The 23,728-nt window shown below is 45.6% G+C and overlaps 1 long non-coding RNA gene and 1 pseudogene across 9 annotated transcripts in view; both read left to right on the top strand.

The window, feature by feature from the left end:
* LOC131273456 (uncharacterized) overlaps positions 1–23,728 on the top strand; it is a 407,742-nt gene that overhangs the window by 327,039 nt on the left and 56,975 nt on the right. For 7 of the 9 annotated variants that reach the window (XR_011645849.1, XR_011645848.1, XR_011645846.1 and 4 more), the window contains one exon: positions 5,666–5,890. The exons of 1 other annotated variant lie outside the window; for it this stretch is intronic. This is a non-coding gene — a long non-coding RNA (uncharacterized lncRNA). Of the gene's footprint in view, positions 1–5,665; positions 5,891–6,224; positions 6,393–23,728 lie in introns of those variants that run through there. One more of the 9 variants, XR_011645842.1, reaches the window with a different exon arrangement.
* On the top strand, positions 599–4,060 carry LOC131273454 (serine/threonine-protein kinase MARK2 pseudogene; annotated as a pseudogene).

Raw genomic sequence — 23,728 nt, forward strand, 5'->3', positions numbered from 1 at the left:
CATTAAGGTTTTCAAACTAGAAATGTAGGAGGCACTGGGGCATTCTAGGTTATAATTTCTGATAAGGAACTAGGAAGAGCTAGAACCCACAGAAACCCAAAGTTCTGTGGGATCCTCCATAATTTTGTGGCAAGTGTAGAGGGTTTCTGAGACCAGAAAGTGAGGAGAAACCCCTGAGGATGACCACAGCCTGGACTGGCCCATTGCTTGGATGACCTCACAAGGAGCCATTGTGCGGGGCCTGCTGCCCCTATATAAGGCCCTGCAGCTGAGGCTCAGTGTCCGCTTACCCAGGAAGCTGTTTTTGGTGACCTGTGAACTAGGACTGCCCTTCGCTGGTTTATTTATCATTTGTGGATTCGTTTATTTTGTTTCTTATTTTTTCTTTTTGTCTTAGTTCTTTTCTCCCGATTTTGTTTTCTTTATTATTTACTTTTTTTAAAAATTATTTTGCTTTTACCTTTTGCCTGTTTGTTGTTTTTTAATCTTTCCCTTTTATTTTACTCCTATTTATTTTTATTATCGTATTTTTTATTTTCTTTTTTTTTTTTAGCATTTTATTTATTTATTTATTTTATTAGATCAGTTATTCAGGCTTTCCCATTGGAAAGTCTGCATAGAGTCACCGGGTCTCCAGCCCAGCATAAACTCCAGTATGCTGCGGCCTCTCCCAGCCTTGACGGCTAAGGAGGAGACCCACCTGAAGAATTATCAGTTCTCGAGATTACTAGGCAAAGGTGCCTTTTCCATGACTTTTCTAGCGCGGCATGTCCTCACCCGCCATGAGGTAGCCGTGAAAATCATACGCAAGAAGGACAGCCCCAGCAGCCTCCGCATGCGCTCCAGAGAGGTGAGCATAATGAAGAGCCTGTGCCATCCCAACATCGTCCGGCTCTTTGAAGTCATTGACAGCCCCGAGAAGCTCTACCTGGTCATGGAGTACGCCCGTGGAGGTGATCTCCTGCACTACCTGGTGGCCCATGGACCTCTCTCAGAAGAGGAGGCCCGAGCAAAATTTCGCCAAGTCTTATCTGCTGTGCACTACTGTCACCAGAAGTGTATCTCGCACAGAGACTTGAAAGCAGAGAACCTCCTCTTGGATGCTGCTGGGAATGTGAAAGTTACGGATTTCGGCTTAAGTAACACCTTTGACATCAGCCAGCAGCTGAAAACCCTGTGCGGCACTCCCTGTTATACTGCCCCCGAAATATTTAAGGGGCACACGTACCTTGGGCCGGCCGTGGACGTCTGGAGCCTGGGGGTGATTCTCTACAACATGGTCAGCGGGAAGTTCCCTTTCTTTGCACAGAGCTCCAAGCTCCTGCAGGAGCGGGTGCTCAGCGGGGAGTTCCGCATCCCATACTACCTGTCTGTGGACTGCAGGAATCTCCTCCAAAAGTGCCTGACAGTGGATCCCTGTAGGAGGTCAAGCCTCCCAGACATAATGACTGACCCGTGGGTCAATACGGGCTATGAGCACACACAATTGAGGCCGTATGTGGAGCCCCTCCCAGCTCGCCAGGACCCCACCGGATAGCAGCGATGGTAGCCATGGGCTACAAAGAGGAGGAGATACAGGCGTCCTTGCAAGATGGCAGATATGATGAAGTCATGGCCATATATCTTTTGCTGGGCCACAGCAGATGGGAGCAGGAGACCTCCACCAGCGCCCCGCAGACCCAGCCCCCTGCCAGGCCAGGAGTGGGAGAAGCCCACCTCTGTGCCCTCCCACCACAGCCTGCCCCCTGCCCTGGTCCACCCTGCAGCTCTCCTCCCCTGCAGAGGACCATCCTCAGTCAGGCCGTCATGGACAAGGGCCGGCAGAGCCAGCGCATGCCAGAGCCAGGAGCCTCCAAGACGTCAGCTTCCCCCACAGGGCCCCTGGCCCTGCCTCAGGTGCACCAGCAGCCCCGGATGGCCTGGGTGAGGCCCAGCCAGGCCGCCAGGCCCTGCCCCAAGGAGCGTCGTCAGGAGGGTCCCCTGCTTGGCCCTGCGGTCACCGCCTCCTCCCACGTGGGAAGCTGTAGGGAAGAAGGCTCTGAAGGAAGCACTTACCTGTCCGCTGTTGGCACGGGTGAAGCCACACCCAGGGGAACACCCCAAGTCAGGGGTGAGCAGAAGAACTTGCCCTGCAGGGGGAGGCCCGCCTCCCCTCCCGCCAACAGGCAGGGCCAGCCGAGCATGTGGAGGCGATTCTGGACTTTCCTGTGCCTAGGGTGCGCCTGCAAGGAGCAGCACCGGGGGAGGGACAACCAAGTGGGCCCTCAGGGGGCCCTGCCGCGGTCACGGGACCCCAAGTGGAGGATGAAGGTCACGAGCTCCCTGGAGCCGCATGAGATAATGGGGGAGATCTGCCGGGTGCTCGATGCACTTGGCTGCGAGTGGGACCTGATGGGGCCCCACGGGCTGCTGTGCGTGTGCGGCACGCCGGGCCAGGAGGACTTCCTCCAGTGGAGGGTGGAAGTGTGCAGGCTGCCACGGCGGGGGCTCCATGGGGTGCAGGTCAAAAGGGTGTCTGGGAGTTCCAGGGCCTTTAGAGACATTGAGGCCAGACTCACAAAGCTGCTTCAGGTGTAAAGTGCTCCCAGGCACCCTCTGGGAGAGCAGGCAAGGGGGGCAGGCCCTCGCTGCCCAGGTGACCACTGCCCACACCCCCAGGCAGAACCCCAGAGCTGCCTTGGGCCTGCTCCCCTCTCCTGTCCTTCTCCCAGGCTGGTGGTGAGGCCCAGGGGCTGCCCCTTGATGCCACATGTCCTGGGAGCTGGATAAAGCTCCTTAGTTACTGGTAATGTTCTGCATGCCGTGGAGGTGCTGGGGTCCTCCTCACTGGACCCCCACTGCGAGCCCGCCGTGGCCTCTGCACACCCCCATCCTGCCCTGTGTACACCCCCAGCCCCGTGTGACACACACCACAGCAGCATGTTTTGGCTGTTGAGGTCCCACTCATGGCTGCTGGTGATTGTCTCCCGTATCTCCTCTGTGGGCTCCATGGGGCTCCTGGTCTCCGTCCTCCATGGTAAGTCTACTGAGTGGACCTTGGTTTCTCCCCTCGGTATTTGCTGAGGTTCAATGACCTCCGGGCAAACCCGACCTGCTTATATCTTCACTTAACCTTGAACAGGTTCCCTTTGGGTGTGTTCTGGCCTGGCTGTTGCTAGAACAAGAAGCTGGGGACCCAATGCAGGGAAAATTTCCCTAGGTGCCTTGCTGTGGGAGCTGCCCTCTGTGGACAGAGCTCTCTTGGACTTAGCTTGGGAAGATGTTTTGTTTTTGGGCTCCATCCAAGCTGCTGCTGTGGGGTGGTGAGGCCACCAGGCCTTGCTGCAGGGTTCCTGGTTCTTGGCCTCTCCATTGAGCATTTGTGGTGCCCAGTCCAGAGAGCCTAAGGGGCTGCAGCCAGCTGTGCTTGAGCTGTCTTTGATTCCTGGTCCTGGCGAGTGAGTCTGGGAGATGGCAGTGAAATAAGAAGTCTATTGTGAACCTGAGAGTAAAAAGCACATGGAGATGCTCCCACCTCTGGTGAGGAGAAGCAGAGGCAGTGACCAAAATGGAAACCATGGGAAGAGTCCAGGCTGCTCTCCCTAGACTTACTGTGGAGGAAGAAGCTCATGCGCCACACGGAGCCTGAAAGGACAGTGGGGGAGATGAGCAGGTGTGGACACAGCAGCTGTAGTTGGACCTGAACAACAGTTTCGGCTGCTGGGCATGAGCGCCACGTGTGCTGGAGGGCTTAGGGCATGGAGGACGGAGGTCTGCAGTGCTGGGCGGGTCTCACTGGGTCCACCTGCAGAGGAGATCCTCATCCACAAGGCCTTCCAAGCCTCGGCTCCTAAGATCCAGGGGCTTCAGCTTCCGAAGGTGAAGGGAGCCATCTGGGGGCCCAGAGGAGCGGCCTGCAGAGCCTGCTGCCAGGGGGCCACTCGCCCCACCCATGCTGCTGCAGAGACTGGCCTGTGTCCCCTGGGGCCCTGCACCCCTCTCCTGCCTTCTCCATCTTCCTCTTTGTAGGAGAGTGGAGTTCATTCTGGAGAAATAAAGAGAAGTCAAATGAGAGCAGAGTCTGTTTACTCAAAGCTTGCCCAAGAAGAGGGTCGATACCATCTCTGGTTTGGGCAGAGACCCCCAGGTAGGCAGGAGCGTGGGAAGCATCACAGGGAGCAGCGAGAAGGCTCAGGGGGCTCCCGATGCAGGCGGTGGGCGGTGAAGCTGGGGGCGGCCACCTGAGAGGCATCTTATGTGACTGTTTGGGGAACTTATTTGGCTTCCCCTGGTAGGTCCTTCTTTGGGAGAATGGGTGACTTCCGCAGAGTGAACACAGGGAGGCTGGGTGTCATTGGCAAAATTCCTCCCCTCCGGGGCCTGATGCTTACAGAGGTTTGGGGGTCTCTCAGTTCTTTCCCTGCCCAGAAATTCCCCCTCCCACCCTGTCCTCCACAGTGGTCCAAGGAAGTGGAGGAGGGGAAGATGCAGCACAGGGGGCTCCCTCTAAAGGACAGTAATATGCATAACAATAGAAAATAAAATTCCAAGGTCCCTTCTTCTCCAGCTCCAAGCAGGAAGTGGAAACTGCATCCCTGGGGCCCTGCCCTGGGGACGGGATTCCCTGGCAGCCCTTGCAAAGCCCACGTAGGCTTCTACCCTCCCCTCCCTCCTTCCCCTCAAGCCAACCATCCCGTGGCCTGTCCCTCACCTCAGGACCCTGGGACCCATGCCTGGGCATCTGTGCACCTGGCCTGGTGCAGATCTGAGCAGGAGGGGCTGGCAGATGCTCTAGGATGCAGAGGTGAGGGTAGGGGGTACTGGTGACCCCCCTGCACCAAATGCTGTCCCGTTCCCCAGAGTCGGGCCTGTTCTTCCCAAGCTGCTGTCGGGTCCTGTCCTCCAAAGAGCCTGTGCTTCCACCTCCCCCAGCCCTCCAGGTGGAAAGAGGGGCTGCCCCAGGCCTGGAGAGAGCAGGGGCTGCAGGCTGCTGGGTCCCCAGTCCCCAGGAGGCTGCCCCGGGGGTCCTCTCCCTGGTGAGGGGACACAGGCTTCTCCCTCCAGGAGAGCCTCTGCCCCACAGCACCCACCTGCTGCTGCTCTTCCCTCGGGGTGCCCTTGCTGTGATCCACACAGCTCCTGCCACAGTGACTTCCCCCTCCCCACCTCCCTGGGCCATCCCTCTGCTTCCTGCCTTCCCTCATGGACAGTGAGGTCCTGCAGTGGCTGAAGGTTTACTTTTAGTTTTGAAGGTTTACTTTCCTTCTCATGTATATGTGGGGCACAACCATGTTTGACAAAAACAAGATATACTTCTACTGCACGTGGAAAAATCATTTTTTAAGTTTAGTTAAGGCTGGTTCTATTCATTCCTTGAAAGTACACTTGGTTTGGCAAAAATTCAATGTTACTTGCAAAAGAAAGATCTTAAAAGTTAAGCAAATTTAATTTTTATTTATGTTTGTAAAGATTTATTTCTCCCCACCCCCTCGTTGTTTGCACTTGCCGTATGCTGTTTTTAGGAGGCACCGGGAACTGAACCCAGGACCGCTGATATGGGAGGGAGATGCGTAATCACTTAAGCCCCTGCGTGCCCTGCCCTGTTGTGTGTCTCATTATGTTTTTTCTTCTTGGTCTCTTCTGTCATCTTGTTGTGTCAGATCACTGCCACTGCCCAACATACCAGCTCGCTGTCTTCTTTAGGATGCACTGGGAATCAAATCACAGACCTCCCATGAGGTAGGCAGGAGCTCAGTTGCCTGAGCCACATCTCTTCCCTTAACTAGATTTAAATATGAGGGCAAAGGAATAAGGAAAATTGTATATGGGATTACAAAATATTTTAGAAGCATAAAATTTAGGCTCCACTAGGAATCTGAGTCCAGTGCTCTTTCCTCAATACACAACACATACACAATATTATCCTCTAAGGATCTAGAACATTAGATTCAACAGGATATGAACATTAATGTAAGAATTTTATGAAACACTTCCCAATAATCACTGAGAAATGAACATTGACATTTACCTCTGTTTTCTCTCATAAATTAAATGATGTTAAAGTGATTAATTTAAAGGACTGAGCCACAAGGATGAACAGAGAGACAAGGAAAACAGAATAATAAAATAGTGAAAGTGAAGTGTGGACTTAGGACTAGGAACTTGTTGGCAAAAGTAGAGAACCCTAACCTGAGGCAGTAGCGGCAGAAGGACAGGCCCGCTCACTTATGCTCTGATCCCTGCAGCGCTCAGCACCGCAGACATCAGGGACCCTGTGGTGGAACAGGCGGGGAGAAAGGCAGGTCAGGAGAGGGGGAGTCTGGACAGAATGGTCCGCAGCCCGTAGCTCCTGCCCACTGCAGAAGACTGGGGTTTACTTTCCAGAGGTGCGGATTCAGGGATGCCCTGGACTAAGGACCATCGCCCCTGTGTGCAGTAAGATGCCACTTAAAACATGGGGCTGTGTGGAAGTCCACCTGTCAAACAGAGAGACTTCTAGTCCTGGACACTGCATTGTTTCCAAGAGCTGTTGATTAGAAATAATAGTGTGCTGAGCAAGCCCGTGAATGTAGGAGTTTTCTTTCTATTGGCTTATTTTCCCTACATATGCTCTCTCTAGTTTTTTGTAAACCTATTTAGTAAGAGAGTGATATCCAGATGTGACAGCTTGAATTTGGTGACTCTCCCCCAAAATTTATATTTTTTAATTCAAAAGGTGGTGAGACCTTTTGATTGCCTTTGACTTGGTTCTCACCCTGAATAGATCACTTGATCAGTTCATTTTGATGGGACTCCCTCAGTGAGGCATGACCCAGGTTTGGTTTCCCCCCTCTTCCTGGGCCTTACATAAATGGAGACACAGGGAGGAAACTTAGAGAAAGGAAGTCACCATTTTCTTGCTGCCATTGGAGAGAGGCCTCGAGGATCACTAGCAGCTGAAGCTGAAGCCTGAAGCCCCCAAGAGGCTGGGCTCATGGAGCAGCTCAAGGCTGAAGAGATGAGCCACATGCCTGGTACCTGCAGCCAAGCTCTGGGAAACGGTGAGCCTTGAGCGAAGGCAGGGACCAGGCAGAGATCTGCTGCTATCTTGTCCTTCCACGTGGCAGGGTGCCAGGGTCACCAGGAGCTGAATTGGTGAGAAAGCATCTCTGATGGTGCCTTGATTTGGCTATTTCACAACCACAGAACTGTAGGATTTTGCCCTAGTAAATGGGTTGTAAAAGCCAACCCCTTTCTGGTACTTTGCATTGGGAGCTCTATGTCAAACTAAAACACCACATTATTCTGTTTCATTTCTGTTTGAGTTAACTTTTCTCCTTTTTAAATGGAAACATGATCTTATGGAGTAGATTCAATATTGAAGGCTTAAGTTGTTAAAAATTAGATTCAAGTCATTTTTCCTTAAGAATTCAATGTTGAATGTATTTAGGCTTTCTGCGTTGTGAAGTGTTGATGGGAGTGTTAACTCTGTGTCTCTATGTGTGTATGTACGTGTGTGTGCACAAGTGTGTAGTTGCAGACTGAATACATTTTGCCGGCTGTGATAGCCATCCTTTATAAACCACAGGAAGGCGACTTTCCTGGAGCTCAGAAGGGAGTCATCTCTTTTCCACCTCCCTACTTGAAAAAGCCAGTGAATTATCTAAATAATCCAGAAAACCAGGTCCTTTTTGAAAGATGGGCATTTGAGCATAGTCTGGGAGATCATATATTTGTATTGAACTAACAAATATATGCGGTGAAATACATAAAACTTTTTGGCACTTCCTGAGAACTAAGATTTCCAAAAAAAAGTCGGTGTTGTAATTTTTATGGAGCAGTATTTTTGCTTTGATTTATGGTTGATCAAACAGAAGAAAGAATGGTGGAAAGCAGAGTCCTTTTGTCTCTTGGCTCCAACAAGGGCATTACTTGAGACTGTTCTATGTACAAGTCTAAGAATAAAATGGTACTCTGGATAGACGCTCATGGAACCCGCTTTAGGTTTGCATTAAATTGGTAGTTTGGTAATGAAAGGAATGATTGTCTTGTGAGTGTAACTCTTCTCAATCTGTTCTTTAGAAATTATCTTTGGGAACAACCGTGTTCTGCAAAGGCTTAAACTTTCCTCCATGATGAAAGGAGATAAGGTATGCAGGACATCATGAGGGTGATAAATGACAGTGAAGGGGGGACAGGCACCTTGGGGTCCAGCACAGGCAGGCAAGGATGACAGAGCAGGGGGGAGGGGGCCCTTCCTGGGAGGTCCATATGTCTCCAAGGGTCGGAGGTGGGTCAGAGACGCAGGGACACCTGGAGGGGAGGGCTGCAGGGGGCGTGGAAGGGTGAGCCTGCGGGAAGGTAAGGGTGCTGGGAGAGCAGCTGCCCTGCAGCGCAGGGTGCCTGAGGGAGGAGCCTCTGCTCTGCAGTGGGAGAAGCCCTGGCTGCCAGCAGGTGCCTGGGAGCACCTGGGTTTGTCCCCAAAGCCTCTGCTCCCTGGGGTGGTCGCGGTCCTGGGCCACCCCCGCCACTGGCAGCGCCGCAGCCACTTCCTGGCTGCAGAGAACACTGGCCTGGGCTCCTGATCCTGCACAGAGGCTGGTCCTCGTGGCCCGGGTGGTCGTGCAGCCCCGCAGAGCCGTTCGGCTCCTCCAGAAGGGCCCCTGCTCGGCCTCGCCCAGCAGCGCCCCCTTGGGGCCTGGAGAGCTCAGTGCGCATCTTTGGGCTCTGCTGCGCCCTCTGGTGGCACCAGGCGGAGGCCCCCTCATGCCCTTCACCTTCTCCAAGGGAAGCTGGCAGAGTCCCCTGGGCTCCCAGGGCCCCCCAGCTCCTGGGCCCCGTGGGCGAGGAGGAAGGCGCCTTGGGAGCAGGAGGCTCCAGGCTCCAGGCCTGGGCCTGTGAGGAGCCAGAGAGCACCATGGAGGGTTGGGGTGAGCCCTGAGAGGACACACTGGCCCCCCTACAAAGTGAAGCTGGTTCCACAAACCTGGTGTCCAGGAAATGGAGGTGTTTTCCTCGGGTGGAGGCAACTCCACAGATGAAAGCAAGCAACTACACGTAATTGACTGGAAATGAGTTGTAGTAAGTCCTGCGGCCAGGATACAGCATCTGCGGCTTTCTTAACAGAGAAAATATGATACCATTTTATTGCAAACTGGCCAAAAGTTAAGGTACCCAAACTACGATTTTCTTTGAGGCTACAATTTTGTGGCAGCTCTGAGTACTTTTCCAGAACATGCTGACCCTGGTTTCCATATCACACGCAAGGATCCAGGGCACGACATTTAACAGCTGGCTTTCTACTTTCAGCTAGCATCCTAAACCCAGGAAAGTGTGGATTTACACATACCACTGTAGTAATGCAAAGCTCATTAGAGCTTATTAGAAAGTTTCTTTTATGAATAAACATCAAAGTCAGAATTTGATAGCTGCTATAGAATATTCAGGAATATATCCTAATACTTTAAATTAGTTACAAATGCCCAAGAAGTCAGAGAAATAAGACCAAATAATTTGTTAAAGGAGACTTTCTTAGTTTGTGATCCTTTCAGGGTGGAAATGTGAATTGGTGGTGCAGACATTACATAGCTAAAAAGGCCTAGCTCTCCTCAGTGAGTTTTAAAGTTTTCTGGGACATCCTGCTGTGCAAATAAAGTTGCTTTATTCATGCTGGGAATCCAGGATGACTCCCTTGAAGGAAGCAACATATGATTTACTTTATCATTATCACAAGTGTGATTGAAGAATTCAGATTAAATAAATGCTTAGGGAAACATCTATATTAAAGCTATTAAACCTTGAATAATAAACATGGTAACCTAAATTTGTATTCTCTTCTTTTCTTGGTCCTCCACTTGCTCAATTCATTTGAAACTCTTGGCTTCATTTATTTTAATATTTGCACCCACAATTCCTATATGAACCTGTGTATAGAGCAAAAGGCTTCATAAACTCATTTCAGGCATTACATCTGACAATTAATAAAAGCCTCCCAATTATAATAGATTTGAAAATTATTTGTTAAAATGCATTAAAGTTATTTTGTATGCCTTCTTTTTCTACTTCCTTCAATAAACAAAGCAAAGCATTTCTATTGCCTGTCATTCCAGATAAACTGTGCGCCTCCCACTGACAGAGGCCAGATCTCCAGAACCTTGCAGGGTGTGAGACGTATACTAAGTGCTAAATAAATGTTGAACAGGTCCAATTTTGAATAATCTGTTGTAATGAGGTGGAAGCAGTTGGTGACTGACTCTTGTTTTTTTTTGGTAAGCAACATTTTAAGCATTATTAGTGGTTAAAAGCGGGAGTCTTTGAAATGACAAAGCCTGGTTTTGAATCCCAGTTTCTTCATGTAATACCTGTGCATCCTTCGGAGATCACTACATTTCTCTAAATTCCATTTTCCTTGTCTATAGAATAAACTGAGATTACATATGTCTAACATATAGGGGCCATTCTGTAAATGGTGGCTAATATTATTACAAGAGACTATACCAATGTTTTGTTTTTTTTTTTTTTAATCTGTTTGGGTTCTATCTGTGAAGTTTAATGTAAATAACTATAGTGGCATACAATACTGCTAAGCATGAAGAAGATAGATAATTGGCCCTTCCCACAAATACCCCAAGTCAGAAAGTAAAGAAGTTTTAACTAGTAACCTATTTATTTTTTGAAACTAAACTTTATAAATTACTACTAATCATTGATAATTAATTTGGATAATTATGGCCTTATCAGTTCAGAAACTATATTTCCTTCCTTTTCAGTCAGTTTTTTAAATAAATGAAATAGTCTTTATGAATGATTTTTTGTGGATTTTTAAATTGAAATACTAAGTTCCTGGTGTATCTTTTACATCGATTGAGATATTTGGTGTATGAGGTTTACTTGAGTTGGTGTGTGTGAACCCATTACATTTGGGGATTGAACGAATAGGAGATCTAGTCTGTACTTTTAATGTTTCAGCTTCTGTAAATTAGTCATTTTAAATACTTCTCAGTTATTCTCTTTTCTTATATAGTGAAAGATATAGTTGTTAGGCCTCAGAGCAGGGCCTCTGTGGATAAGCAGAGATGGCATGAAGAAAACTTTCACATGAGAGCTAGGCAAACCTACTTTTATTATGTCTGCAGAGGTAAGGAAGCAAGGCCAGTCCAAAGTACCTCAAAGAGGTAAGGAGCCAAGGCCAGTCCAACTCCCCATGCTGCAGTTTCTCTCTTGCTTAAATGCCTAAGTTACTACTTAACATTTGCTTTGATTATGCATTAGTTTTTCTGCTTATGGATGAACACACATAGCTGGTTGTATAATGGCATTATTAGTATGTTCAGGAAATCGTGCTTACACATACACTGGGTGATCAAGAAAGGGGCAGATAACCCCACCCCTGGGTGGGAAATTTGCTATGCTAATTAGCAAGTTGAAGTGAGGACAGCCAGGGGCTTCTTCTGTGCAGGCCCAGCCAACTGGTAAAAGCTGGTTTTCCTACTTCATTGCTTCAGCAGGATATTCTTGATCACCAAAAGTGGAATTTGGTAGAAAGAGAGGGTTACATATCATTACCTTCTGATTTACATATAATTCTGTCCTTTGTATCCTGGCTGTTAGGAAATAAAAAGTATAACTTCACAGAAAATTATCTAACAAGCCACTCCTGCGCCCTGCTTCTGTAAATCAGCCCATGAGAACATGGCCTTGCGGGAGATTATCAAATGAACCACTCCTCTCCTGCCTGCCCCCCCCACTTCTGTGATCTAACAAACCATTCCTGCCCCTGCTTCTGTAAATCAGCCAACAAAAGCATGGCCTTGCACCTACCTTCTGCTTCTGTAACCCCACTTGCAAAATTCCACCTAGCAACACATTAGTCAATGAGTGAGAGGCATGCTAGTCTCACATAAAATCTTATATAAACCTATGAAAACTGAAAGACAGGGCTCAGAATTTGGAGAGTGACTCTACTCTGGGCCTGTGTGTTATAAGTCTGTTCCTCTGCTCATCTGTGGACCACTTGGGTTTTTCTGCCACTCAGAACTCTGGCTTTACTGCAACATTTGGTTCCCTGACTGGGAAACCCAACCACACTGGCCCTTTGAGCCTCTGGTTTGGGACTGGCAGGCATGGCTGGTGGAGATCTCCACATGAAGGAGGCACCGCCACCTGTCCCCTTGATGGGGCCTCCTTCGGGGAAAGGATCCCTGTGGACCATGTCCTCTGACCCAGCCTGACTCAGTGGAGGGGTGGATTGAACAGCATAAAAAGATGCTGGAAAGGTAAGGCCCCAGGGCTCTGAGTCCCAGTCAGGCCTGTCTCCAGACAGAAGTGGAGACTGATCACCTCCCAAAATCTCGAGATTCGAGACTCCAGGATAGGGCAGTCCCTTGGGTGGGACTGTGTAAGCTCTGAGTGATTGAGGGAATGACTGGGGATGGCAGAGGCATTTGCTGATCCAGTCTGAGGCCCCATGGCCTGTGCTACAGAGCCGGAGTGGGTCCCAATCGTTGTCATTTTTCCTTATTTACAATTTTACTATAATGTGCCTCAGGCAACAGATGATTTTCTGTTCAGAAATGTACCTTACCAATATTCTCTAGATATTAAATTATGACTTGTGATTTAAATATATTTAAATATATTTCCAGTACTTTTCTTTTTAATTAAAGGAGCTGTACTCTGTATCCACAGCTGTGTGGGCTGATGTTCCAAGAGGAACACAACCTCCTTTCTGTGCTGTTCTTAATATTCCTTTTAGGTAGGGGATCCTATTTAGTGGCCTCTAGGCATTTCAAAGCTGATTACCACTTCATTTTGTTTCCTCATGTTTGCTCCATTGTCCAAAGTCCATAGGTATCTCTTGACCTTTGTAAATGACTGGCATCATATTACCAACTCAGCCTAGTAAGTTGGACTCGATGTTATAGACCAGCAATATCGGCCAGACTCAGACTCTGAATAAAGTTCCAATTGAGAGCTTTATTAGCCATGCAGCAACTGCCTCACCCTACACAGAGGAGAGAGCAGCCCTGGGTCACAGGGGAAGTTTGCTTATATAGGCCTTTAGGTTCAGGGCAGGGGGCAATAGCTCAGCAACCAAGCATGTACAGAAGCAGATGTTTGCAGTTAATTAAGTGCTTGGGATTCTATCAGGAGAGACAAGTAGTTGGAGAGTTCTTTTTATTTACAAGGGTCTGGGTCAGGTTGGTCTTTTGGCAGGGACTGATGAGATTTTCTACAGGAGGAGGCTCTGAGATAAGGTTTTACATTTGAGCAAGCTTGTTACAAAATCGAGATATATGTGGTTAGGGGGCTGTGGAATTTTCCTCTCAGGTGGGGGTGGTCACAGGCTCCTACTTCTCCGCATTCCCTACTTCTCTTTTGGGGAGATTCAAACCCTTGGGTTTGTGTACTCTCCATTGTCCTGCATAGGTAAGCTTTGGTTTGGGGTGTTCAGGATTAAGAGCTTAATGGTTTACACTTGCTCTCAGATAAATCGAACTAAATGATTATGAGTGGGCCTCAGGTTAACAGCAATAATAGGAGGATTAAGGGATCTGAAAGGGCAGTAATAAGAGTTGTAAGCTACAGGGACTGATTAAATAAACTTTCATACTAATTTTTGGTGGCTGAGTGAGCCTTTTCTCATTTTTCTAATCATTTCTGGACTAAGTTTAAGCTTTCTTTAATGATGCTGGAGTGGTTAGCATAAAAGCAACAAGTTTATCTTAAAGCTAACCAGAGGCCTCCTTGTTTGAAAAAGGAGCTGGTTCTGAAAGACTACCTTGGCTAAGGAATCAAGTGGCTCTTCTAAATGTGAAATTTGATATTCAAGGTTCTTGAGTTTCTGGGCAACTAGAGCTGACAATCGACTGACATCAGAGTGACTTTTTACGAGAGCTGCTGATCTTACTGTGGTTGAGCCAGCAATGCCCAGACCAATTAGAAGGAGAACTAGGATTGGGGCCCTCTTGTACCAGTGGTGCTCAAGACTTGATGTTTCAAGATACTCTCTCCCAGTTTCTCCAGAGAAGGGCCACCATGCCTCAGTTTTTAACATTTCCCCCTTTTTGTTTCAGTTGAGGTGACAGTGCCTGTCTTAGGTTGCCCTCCTTTTGAGAGTCTTACTCGTCATTGACTACCAGCCAAGCTCTTCAACTTGGGGAAGTTACTGAAGTGCTTTTGCTAGCACCAGATTATTTGCATGTCCCATGGCTGTTATGCTTTGCAATTTTCTTTGAAATCACTGTCCAGCACAGGTGAAAATCATGAGCAACAGAACAAATATGATTAGCCTTATTCCTAAAGCTGACAGGAAATGCTGTGATTTCTACTAATTGACTGGGTTAAATTTTGTAATCTGTGAAATCATATCTGAGAAAATATCCTTACTATTGGCTACATGAATTTAATTTTGAGACATTTCTAATATTTTTCTTTGTAATTCAATTATTTTCAGAGAGATATTACTGTTATGGCCTAGCAAATGATTTTTAATATTTTTCCATTCTATATCAGATGAATTATAGGCAAGAGGAGTAATACAAAGGTTGTTTTCATTCTAGTCACATTTTAATCCCCTTAACAAGTTTAAATTATACAATTGATCTCCAATATGCAAAACAGCTGATTCTAAATCATTAACCCAATTATTTAACTGTTCATCAATGTGCTCTTGGCTATGCCACAAATCACTAGCATTTTTATGCCAATCATGCATGTATTGTTGTTTGTATTTTCATGTAAAGCTACCATAGCAGTAGCAGCTGTAATGATTCCAATCAGTCCCAAAATGCTTATAATAAGCAGTCCAATAAAGTGTTTAGTCCATTTCAAGAATTCTTGTACCATATGTAGCAATAACTGACTTTCAGGAGACATTTGCCAAATCCACATCATTCTCACAGGTATCCAGGTGCCTTTTTTATTTCTGGCCATCACTATCGTTTTTCTATCCTGCAACACACTTTCTGGTAGACATGTATACAAGATACATTTTCATAAAGCAATGAGTCATTCTTAATAGTTACCTTACCAGTTATGAAAACAAATGGATCTCTAACACAGGCTTTAAGATGATATGTTTGATTAAGGATCAAATACTGTTTTGTCTTATTTATATTTCCCAACCATTCGTAAGTAGGGGCAATTCTAAGAAATATTTTCCACAAATTCTTTTGTAGGTTATGACTATGAGTAACATTAGCCCAAGGGGCCAGTATGCATTTTCCTTTGTAATGTTAACAGTTCCTGCCACAATAGCATAAAGAGAGGGCGCACAGGCCCAAAGTCCATAGGCAGACACAAGCTGCAAGTTCACAGTTCCAGGATTTGTAAAGTTAATGTGATGCATGGCAGCGATTGCCACAGGTCTCAGTGAAGTATTTTATCCTCTGGCCATATTTCCACTTTTCCCCCTTTTTTTGTAAAGTAAGGAATACAGTTCAGGTGTTTTTTTGTTGTATTGCTCCCTGGAGGATTTGAATCATGCATCTGGGGGTTCATTCCTCTCAAGAGCAGAAGGGATCTGAAGTGACAGTCAATGGGGTAAGCATGAAGGAAGTTATGGGGGATGTCTATGAGCTGTTGGCAAGTAACAGGCAGCCAGAACTGCTGGTCTAGGCACCACAAGGTTTGGTACTCACGATGTTTGTTTTTTCAGTGGAGCTACTTTGCCTTTTCTCAGGTTTCAGTGGTAGGGCCCTGGATTTCACAAAGGCATCTGCATTAACAGTCCTAAAAGGGATGTTAGTGGAGTGAGCAGGGACATGACAGACAGTTACCTGTTACTACTAGCAGGTATCTCAGATGTTTTTTTATAGATCTGAGGGTGATTTCCAACAGTCTATCATTTCTGTTTTGCTTTTAGTATTTGTAATCCACCCCTGGATAGGGATGGCAGTTTTCAGAGTAACTAGACACTATTGGGTTAAATCTTTTACTTTTAGCAGGACCTCTTATGCTATACACAATTGCTTTTTTATATTGTACTTTTGGCCTCTTTCCAGAAGTGTGATTAAAACCCAAGGGGTATACTTATTTAGAATTTTGCTTTTGCCACAAACTCCACCCAAAGCCAGTATTGGTGCTTGCCACATTCAATTCATAGGCTAAGTTAATATCCACAATTTGCTTTCCTTCTATTATTATTTAAAGCACTTGGTGGAGGTTTTTTTACTTTCATGAAGGACTTTTCCCAATTAATACATACAATGGTTTTAATATTTGAGCTAAATGAGGGATGAAAGATTTTTACTTTTGAACAATATTATAAATGTTTTTAACATAAGAAAACCTTGTACTTTATCAATTTCAGCAGAAAGTATAGTTTTATCTTACCCAACCAAACAACGTTTAAGAATTTGATAGAGCAGCAGGGACTTTGCAACCTGTCTCAATTGTTTGCTTAGTTCAGGCTCTTAAGATAAGATACTATTGTCTCTGATGTTTCTTTTAATTTTGAAAAAAGGATTACTGGTTAGCAACATTATCAGTAGGGTTTTAGCCACAGATTTTTTTCTACACAGCCAGATTATTATTACCATGCCAGGAGAGATGGTTGGGCTATGCACATAGCCCCAAAAAGCACTGCAAAAGTCTATTGTTGTGTTTTCCACAGATAGAGAAATGCAGGCTGGCTTGACCTGTCTAAGAAGACACTAAAGAAAGTCTTAGCAAGTTTTAAAACAACGTGATAGCGACACAGCTGGACATTAACTTTTTGCAACAAACTCGCAATGTTTGGACTGCTGCATACTATAGTGTTATTTTATGATAAGAGGTTGTTTCTGTGACACATACTTTTTTATAATAATTAAAACCATAATTAACCACATTGTACTTCTGTTTAATATTATGCTGAAATATTGGTAAATTTATACACTCTTAAGTATTCATTTGAACCTTACAACTTTAACTAACAACTTTAACTAACAGGGTTAAAGGAAAAAAAACCTGTTAGTTTTATAACACTTTTAAGCACCTTCCATTTGACTTATAACATATTAAATGAACTCAACTATTTATTTTTTCTTTCAAGGTAAAAGAACAAATCTCTTGCAGTTAGTTTGAAATAAAAAGCTACTTTTCAGGATTTGATTTTTAGAACATTTTGTTCCTTTAAAAGAGATAAGACCCTTTCTTCTTCAAACACTGAGGAAATGATGAGGTTAAAGCACAAGAAGCTATTTTGATAAAACAGACTTTCTTTGTATATTGATTATTCAGGAAACTTTTACTAAAAGAGACTAATGACTTGAGAGGCTTTGAGAAAGAACAAAATTTTTAACTTTGCCTCAGTATACTTGATACTGATACTAAGCTTTTTAAAACTTGATACTAAGCTTTTTAAAACTTTATAGACACACCTATTAAATCTTACTCAATTTTAATTATGAAAATTTCTTTTTCACAAACCTTTTACACTTTCAGTATTTATTCAGGTTTTGTCCCACACTCTACAGTTTCCAGTAATCAATCATTTTATCTTAGGACAAAATCTTCTCCTGTTTCCTTAATAAAAACACATTCCATACATCCCACATACATAAATTACCAGCAAATTTCTTACAACATATAATTACCATCAACATTAAACTTTTCTTCACTTTAAACTTAGTAGCATGCAATACCAAAAACAGTCTTCTTGAAGCAAGATGGCAAGGGATGCTGGCTGCTGACAAGTTTTCCTGTTATAAAATTACCTTTTATTATTATTAACTCAGATTTTGTTTAATAATAACTTTTTGGAATTAGCCATTTAAACACTTTAATTTAAACAATGCTTCATTAAACTTCTTGTAATTATAACCATATAGACTATAATTATACTACTTTAAGACAAATTTTATTTTCACAGAACACATTCTCTTACTTAAAATTACCACAATATCTTCTACAATTCACCACATGCATTTAACTTTCATGAGTTTATGAAAATTAGCCATCCTATTTTAGGGCAAAACACACCTTTTTGAAAACTTATTAAATTTCAGTTAGCGTTCCCACAAACTTTTAACCTTCTTTAATATTCATTTAATCTTTACATCCTTCATTTTATTGTGTGAAGAAAAATAAACTATTCATTTCAATTTAGGCAAGAACTATTTTTTTTTAATGAAAAGACAGTAATTTTGTTAAGACTACGATTTTTGTTGTAGAAATCTTATTAACATTTAAACTTATGTATTAATATAAATGTTTATTTAATATTTGGCCATTTGAATAGAGTTCTTTTAAAAATTTTTATTTATTTATATCGCCATCTGGAAGTATCAAAATATACACTGACTTTGAACAAACAAACACAAAATAATTACAACACATTAACAGAAACATACAGTTTACAATTGACTCATAATTCCTCGCAAATTATACAGAACAGAAATACAAAAAGACAAATGATTAAGAGAGACAAAGAGACAGACCAGACAACCTGAACTGCAGTCAAGAGCGACGTCTTGCTCTGACCGGTGGGTGGATCTATTCGTTGCATCCAGCAGATCCACTTCCCCACAATCCCCAGACTCTGCAGAGGTTTTCCAGAAAACAGACTCACCTAGGGACTTTGCATTTGCTGATCCTGGGCCCAGGAACTCCTGACGCTCTCCAGATGGAATTTAGGTGGAGACAAGTTCCAGGGCCAGGTGGTGTCTGGGCAGAGGAACATCTCTCCAAGGCCTTCCCCTAGACTGCTGGTCCATCCCCAGAATGTACCCATCTCCCTGAGTCTGAGGAGATCAACCCCGCTGGAGTGGGGGATCTAATCAATCAATCTCGCTGGGGCCTCCAAATGTTATACATCAGCGATATCAACCAGACTCAGGCTCTGAATAAAGTTCCAGTTGAGAGCTTTATTAGCTGCGCGGTGACTGCCTCACCCTACACAGAGGAGAGAGCAGCCCCGGGTCGCGGGGGAAGTTTGCTTATATAGGCCTTTAGGTTCAAGGCAGGGGGCAATAGCTCAGCAAGCAAGCACGCACAGAAGCAGGTGCTTGCAGTTAATTAAGTGCTGGGGATTCTATCAGCAGAGACAAGCGGTTGGGGAGTTCTTGTTATTTACAAGGGTCTGGGTCAGGTTGGTCTTTTGGCAGGGGCTGAGGAGACTTTCTACAGGAGGAGGCTCTGAGATAAGGTTTTACAGTCAAACAAACTTGTTACAGAAGCGAGATATATGTGGTTAGGGGGCTGTGGAATTTTCCTTTCAGGTGGGGGTGGTCACAGGCTCCTACTTCTCCAAATCGCCTTCCCTTTGGTTTAATTTTTTTTAAAATATTTATTTCTCTCGGCCCTTGCCCCCCCATGCCCACCCCAGTTGTCTGTTCTCTGTATCTATTTCCTGCGTGTTCTTCTTTGTCCACTTCTGCTGTTGTCAGCAGCACAGGAATCTGTGTTTCTTTTTGTCACATCATCTTGCTGTGTCAGCTCTCCATGTGTGCGGCACCATTCCTGGGCAGGCTGCACTTTCTTTCATGCTGGGTGGCTGTCTTTATGGGGTGCACTGCATGCGCATGTGGCTCCCCTATGTGGGGGACACCCCTGCGTGGCAGGGCACTCCTTGCGTGCATCAGCACTGCACATGGGCCAGCTCCACATGGGTCAAGGAGGCCCGGGGTTTGAACCGTGGCCTCCCATGTGGTAGATGGGCACTCTAACCACTGGGCCAAGTCCGCTTCCCCCCTTTGTTTTTTTAACCCTGTACTCTCTTTGTAAAGTTGACATTTCAGCACCTAGTGCACTGTCTTGTTTTTTAACATTTCTCCCTCCTTTCCCTTCTTTCCACAATCTTATTCCAAATATCTCATTCTGAAAACCACGTTTCCCTAAAGCTCATTCTTCAAGGTGATAGATATGAAACTGGAAAATCATTCATGGGAGTTTCCTGCCACCCCGAGTCCTGCCCCCAAGGATGATGGGCACGGGGGTGTGTGTGCAGGCCTGTGTGCAGGGGTGGATGGGGAAGGGCGTGTGCGCAGGCCTGTGTGCAGGGGTGGATGGGATGGGGGTGTGTGAGCAGGCCTGTGTGTAGGGGTGGATGGGGAAGGGCGTGTGCACAGGCCTGTGTGCAGGGGTGGATGGGATGGGGGCATGTGAGCAGGCCTGTGTGCAGGGGTGGATGGGGGCGTGTGAGCAGGCTTGTGGGCAGGGGTGGATGGGATGGGGGCTTGTGCGCAGGTCTGTGTGCAGGGGTGGATGGGATGGGGGTGTGTGAACAGGCCTGTGTGCAGGGGTGGATGGGGAAGGGTGTGTGCGCAGGCCTGTGTGCAGGGGTGGATGGGATGGGGCTGTGTGAGCAGGCCTGTGCGCAGGGGTGGATGGGGGCGTGTGAGCAGGCCTGAGCACAGGGGTGGATGGGATGGGGGCGTGTGAGCAGGCCTGTGCGCAGGGGTGGATGGGGGCGTGTGAGCAGGCCTGTGCGCAGGGGTGGACGGGGGCGTGTGCGCAGGCCTGTGTGCAGGGGTGGACGGGGGCGTGTGAGCAGGCCTGTGCGCAGGGGTGGATGGGATGGGGGCGTGTGAGCAGGCCTGTGCACAGGGGTGGATGGGATGGGGGCGTGTGTGCAGGCCTGTGCGCAGGGGTGGACGGGGACAGGGAATGCACCTTTTGCTTGGACCCTTGCCTTTGTGTCCTCTTACTGGGCTTTGTCTTTCCATTCCTCCCTCACTTTGGAGGTTAAAAACCCTAACCATCTTCTCTTGAGTCATTCTCCTTTTTTTTCATTAGCTATGAATTGGTAGATCCTGATTTATACTTATTTAAAACTCATCTCTAAATATTAATTGACATGTCCCCCTTGGGCCAGTGTACGGGCATTTTCTCTAATTCTGTAGGACAGCCCTTCACTAGAGGTATTCTTTTCCCTGTTACAACAGTGAAGAAATGGAGCGTTGGAGAGCTTTTCCGTGGCTCTCAGCCCTGGCCATGTATTAGAATCACCCCTGGTGTTTTTAAGCCTGAAGCTGCCCAGGCCCCACACTCAGAAATGCTCATTTATTTGGTGTGACTTGGAATCTAAGCACCGGTAACTTTTAGAAAGCTTTTTATGTGATGTGAATGAGCAGTTAGGGATCATAGCCACTGAGCTTGAGTAAATTTCCCAAGAGATGATGTTTGAGCATTTTCAGGGCAGGGACTGGGTCTGATTAATTGTGGGACACCAGAGTGAATGAACGAATGAACTAGTAAAGATTTCATGTTGGCCTGGATCTAAAGCTCGTGATGTTTTTTTCTGAGCCACCACATAGCTTTTCTTTATTTTTGTGTCTTAAGCATGACATCCAGTACAGTTTACCTTCTGAGGAGACCACTTGAAACTCCATTTCAAAACCTCATGTTTTCAGAAAGAAAGAAAATCCCCTCTCATTGAGTTACATTTCAGGAATGAATATTGGTTAGCAATTTAGGACTGGGAAGAGGATGTGGCTAAAGCAACTGGGCTCCCATCTACCTTATGGGAGGTCCAGGGTTCGATTCCCAGGGCCTCCTGATAAAGGCAAGCTGGCCCAAGCAGAGACCTGGTGCAGCAAGGCAGCACAAGAGTTTGAGCACCTCTCTCCTACTCCGAAGTCCCAGGATCGGTTCCCAGTGCCACCCAAAGAGAAGAAGACAAGCAGACATAGAAGAATGCACAGTGAGTGGACACAGAGAGCAGACAATGAGTGCAAAACAATGGGGGGAGAGGGGGACATTAAATAAATAAATCTTTTAAAATTAAAAATAAAATTATTAGTCATAATAATTTTATATGAAGAGTGTATTTCATAAAACAGATAAATGGTAAAGAGCATTTCAAGGAATGTTCAAAGTGGCAGACTTTATTTGCTTAATGGAAACATATTCTTAGAAACAAGGAGAGAAATGGTTCCTTGGCCCATCAAACATCTAATGGATGTCTGTTGTGTCCTAGTATGTGCTTGTTACTATGGCCGAAGCTCTGAAAAAGGCAGGCAACATTTTTGCTTTCTTGGGACTTTTATTTCAGAGTCTCATGCATTCAGCTCTGGAAACTATGCTGGAGGAGATTTCTCATAAAAGGAAAACTATATGTGATGGGTTAACCAGATTATCTTCTCTGCAGAGATACTGTCCAAATATACTGTCTTGGAATGTGGCAGTTTTGGAAACAGTCGTTTCAGTTATTCATACAACAGACTCACCCTGCCCAAGCTCACTGCTTTGTGGAGCAGGAGTCGAGGCTACAAATTGGAAACAGGCAGACTCTTACAGATACATAATGGAGAGAAACATATCCATACCGTAGGACAGAGTGGTGAGTGGTGTGAAAGAGACACAGATACAGACTTGTATAAGTTCATGGGAGTCAGAAGTCCTTTCTGGCTTGGGGGTAGGATGGCTGGAGGATGCAGAAGACGGTGGAAGAAGAGGTGGAGATAATGGGAAAACCCGTAGAATTTGACCTGTACCTACAAAGATGAATTTGATATTCTGCATAAACGTATTCCTCATTCCCTGCAGTCTTTTGCTTAGAAGTTTGCCCCTTCCACTAAGTAAATTACAAACATAAGCAAATCTCCTTTTCTGTTCTCTATTACTTATATGATACATGGTATTAAAACAGTGGAGCAGTATTCATTTTTTCCACACCTTCAGTTACCTACCCCTTGTCTCTTCTAATCTCTTCCTTACATGCTCATGAATTCATACACGCATAACACACATAGATTCTGCTTTCATGCCTCTCTCTTGCTGTTCCTTTTTCTACTTAAGCAGACAGGGTAGCATTTGATTTGAAAACCAGCTGCCACAGTGGGGCTACTGGTTAATGTTGTCTTATAGCTGCAAGTTAAAATTGTCCCTGAATTAAGTTAGGAGGTTCTTGAAATTTAGAGATAAGAAATTAAGGAAAGCCAGGACAATTCTTCAATAGGCTGTTTCCTGAAGGCTTGATCCAGACTGCTCACTGGATTTATTATTTAAATATAACTTGAAAGAAAAAAATAGATAGGCAGTGTAACCAGAGCTACTTTAATGACCCCCAATATAATAATTTTTTTAGGATTTATGTTTTATTTATTTCTCTCCTCTCCTCCCTCATCCCTGTTGTCTGCTCTCTGTGTCCATTTGCTGTGTGCTCTTCTGTGTCTGCTTGCATTCTTGTCAGTGGCGCCAGCAATCTGTGTCTCTCTTTGTTGCGTCATCTTGCTGCACCAGCTCTCCGTGTGTGCAGCACCACTCCTGGGCAGGCTGCACTTTTTTTGCACTGGGCGGCTCTCCTTATGGGGCTACACAGGGGATACCCCTGCATGGCCCACTCCTTGCACGCAGCAGCACTGCATGTGGCCCAGCTCACCACATGGGTCAGGAGGCCCTGGGTTTGAACGCTGGACCTCCCATGTGGTAGGCAGATGCTCTATCAGTTGAGATAATTCCACATCCCCCAATATAATTATGCTGTCCTAACAAAGCCAGCAAAATAAGCAAGCTCTCACTCTCTTGCTTGGTGGATTTATTATTACCCTAAAGAACTCATTTTAAATTCTCAGATATTTCATCATAATTAATACCAGAGAACTAGTAGCATTATAGTCATGGTTTCCAATGATTTTATGTACATTTAAAGTGGTCATTTACAAAACCACAGTTCAAATGTGTATCAACCTGTTGATTGCTTAACATTCATACAACAAACACCCAAACATGCATTTTGTATTTTTAAGATGCACAAGGATTTAAACTGAAAAGTGGTGCCAGGAAATTAAGCCCCAATATACTGATATTTCACACTAGGCTCTAAGGAGGAATGGAAACTTTAATG

Source organism: Dasypus novemcinctus, chromosome 15 (genome assembly GCF_030445035.2).
Source record: "Dasypus novemcinctus isolate mDasNov1 chromosome 15, mDasNov1.1.hap2, whole genome shotgun sequence".
NCBI classification, from domain to species: domain Eukaryota; kingdom Metazoa; phylum Chordata; class Mammalia; order Cingulata; family Dasypodidae; genus Dasypus; species Dasypus novemcinctus.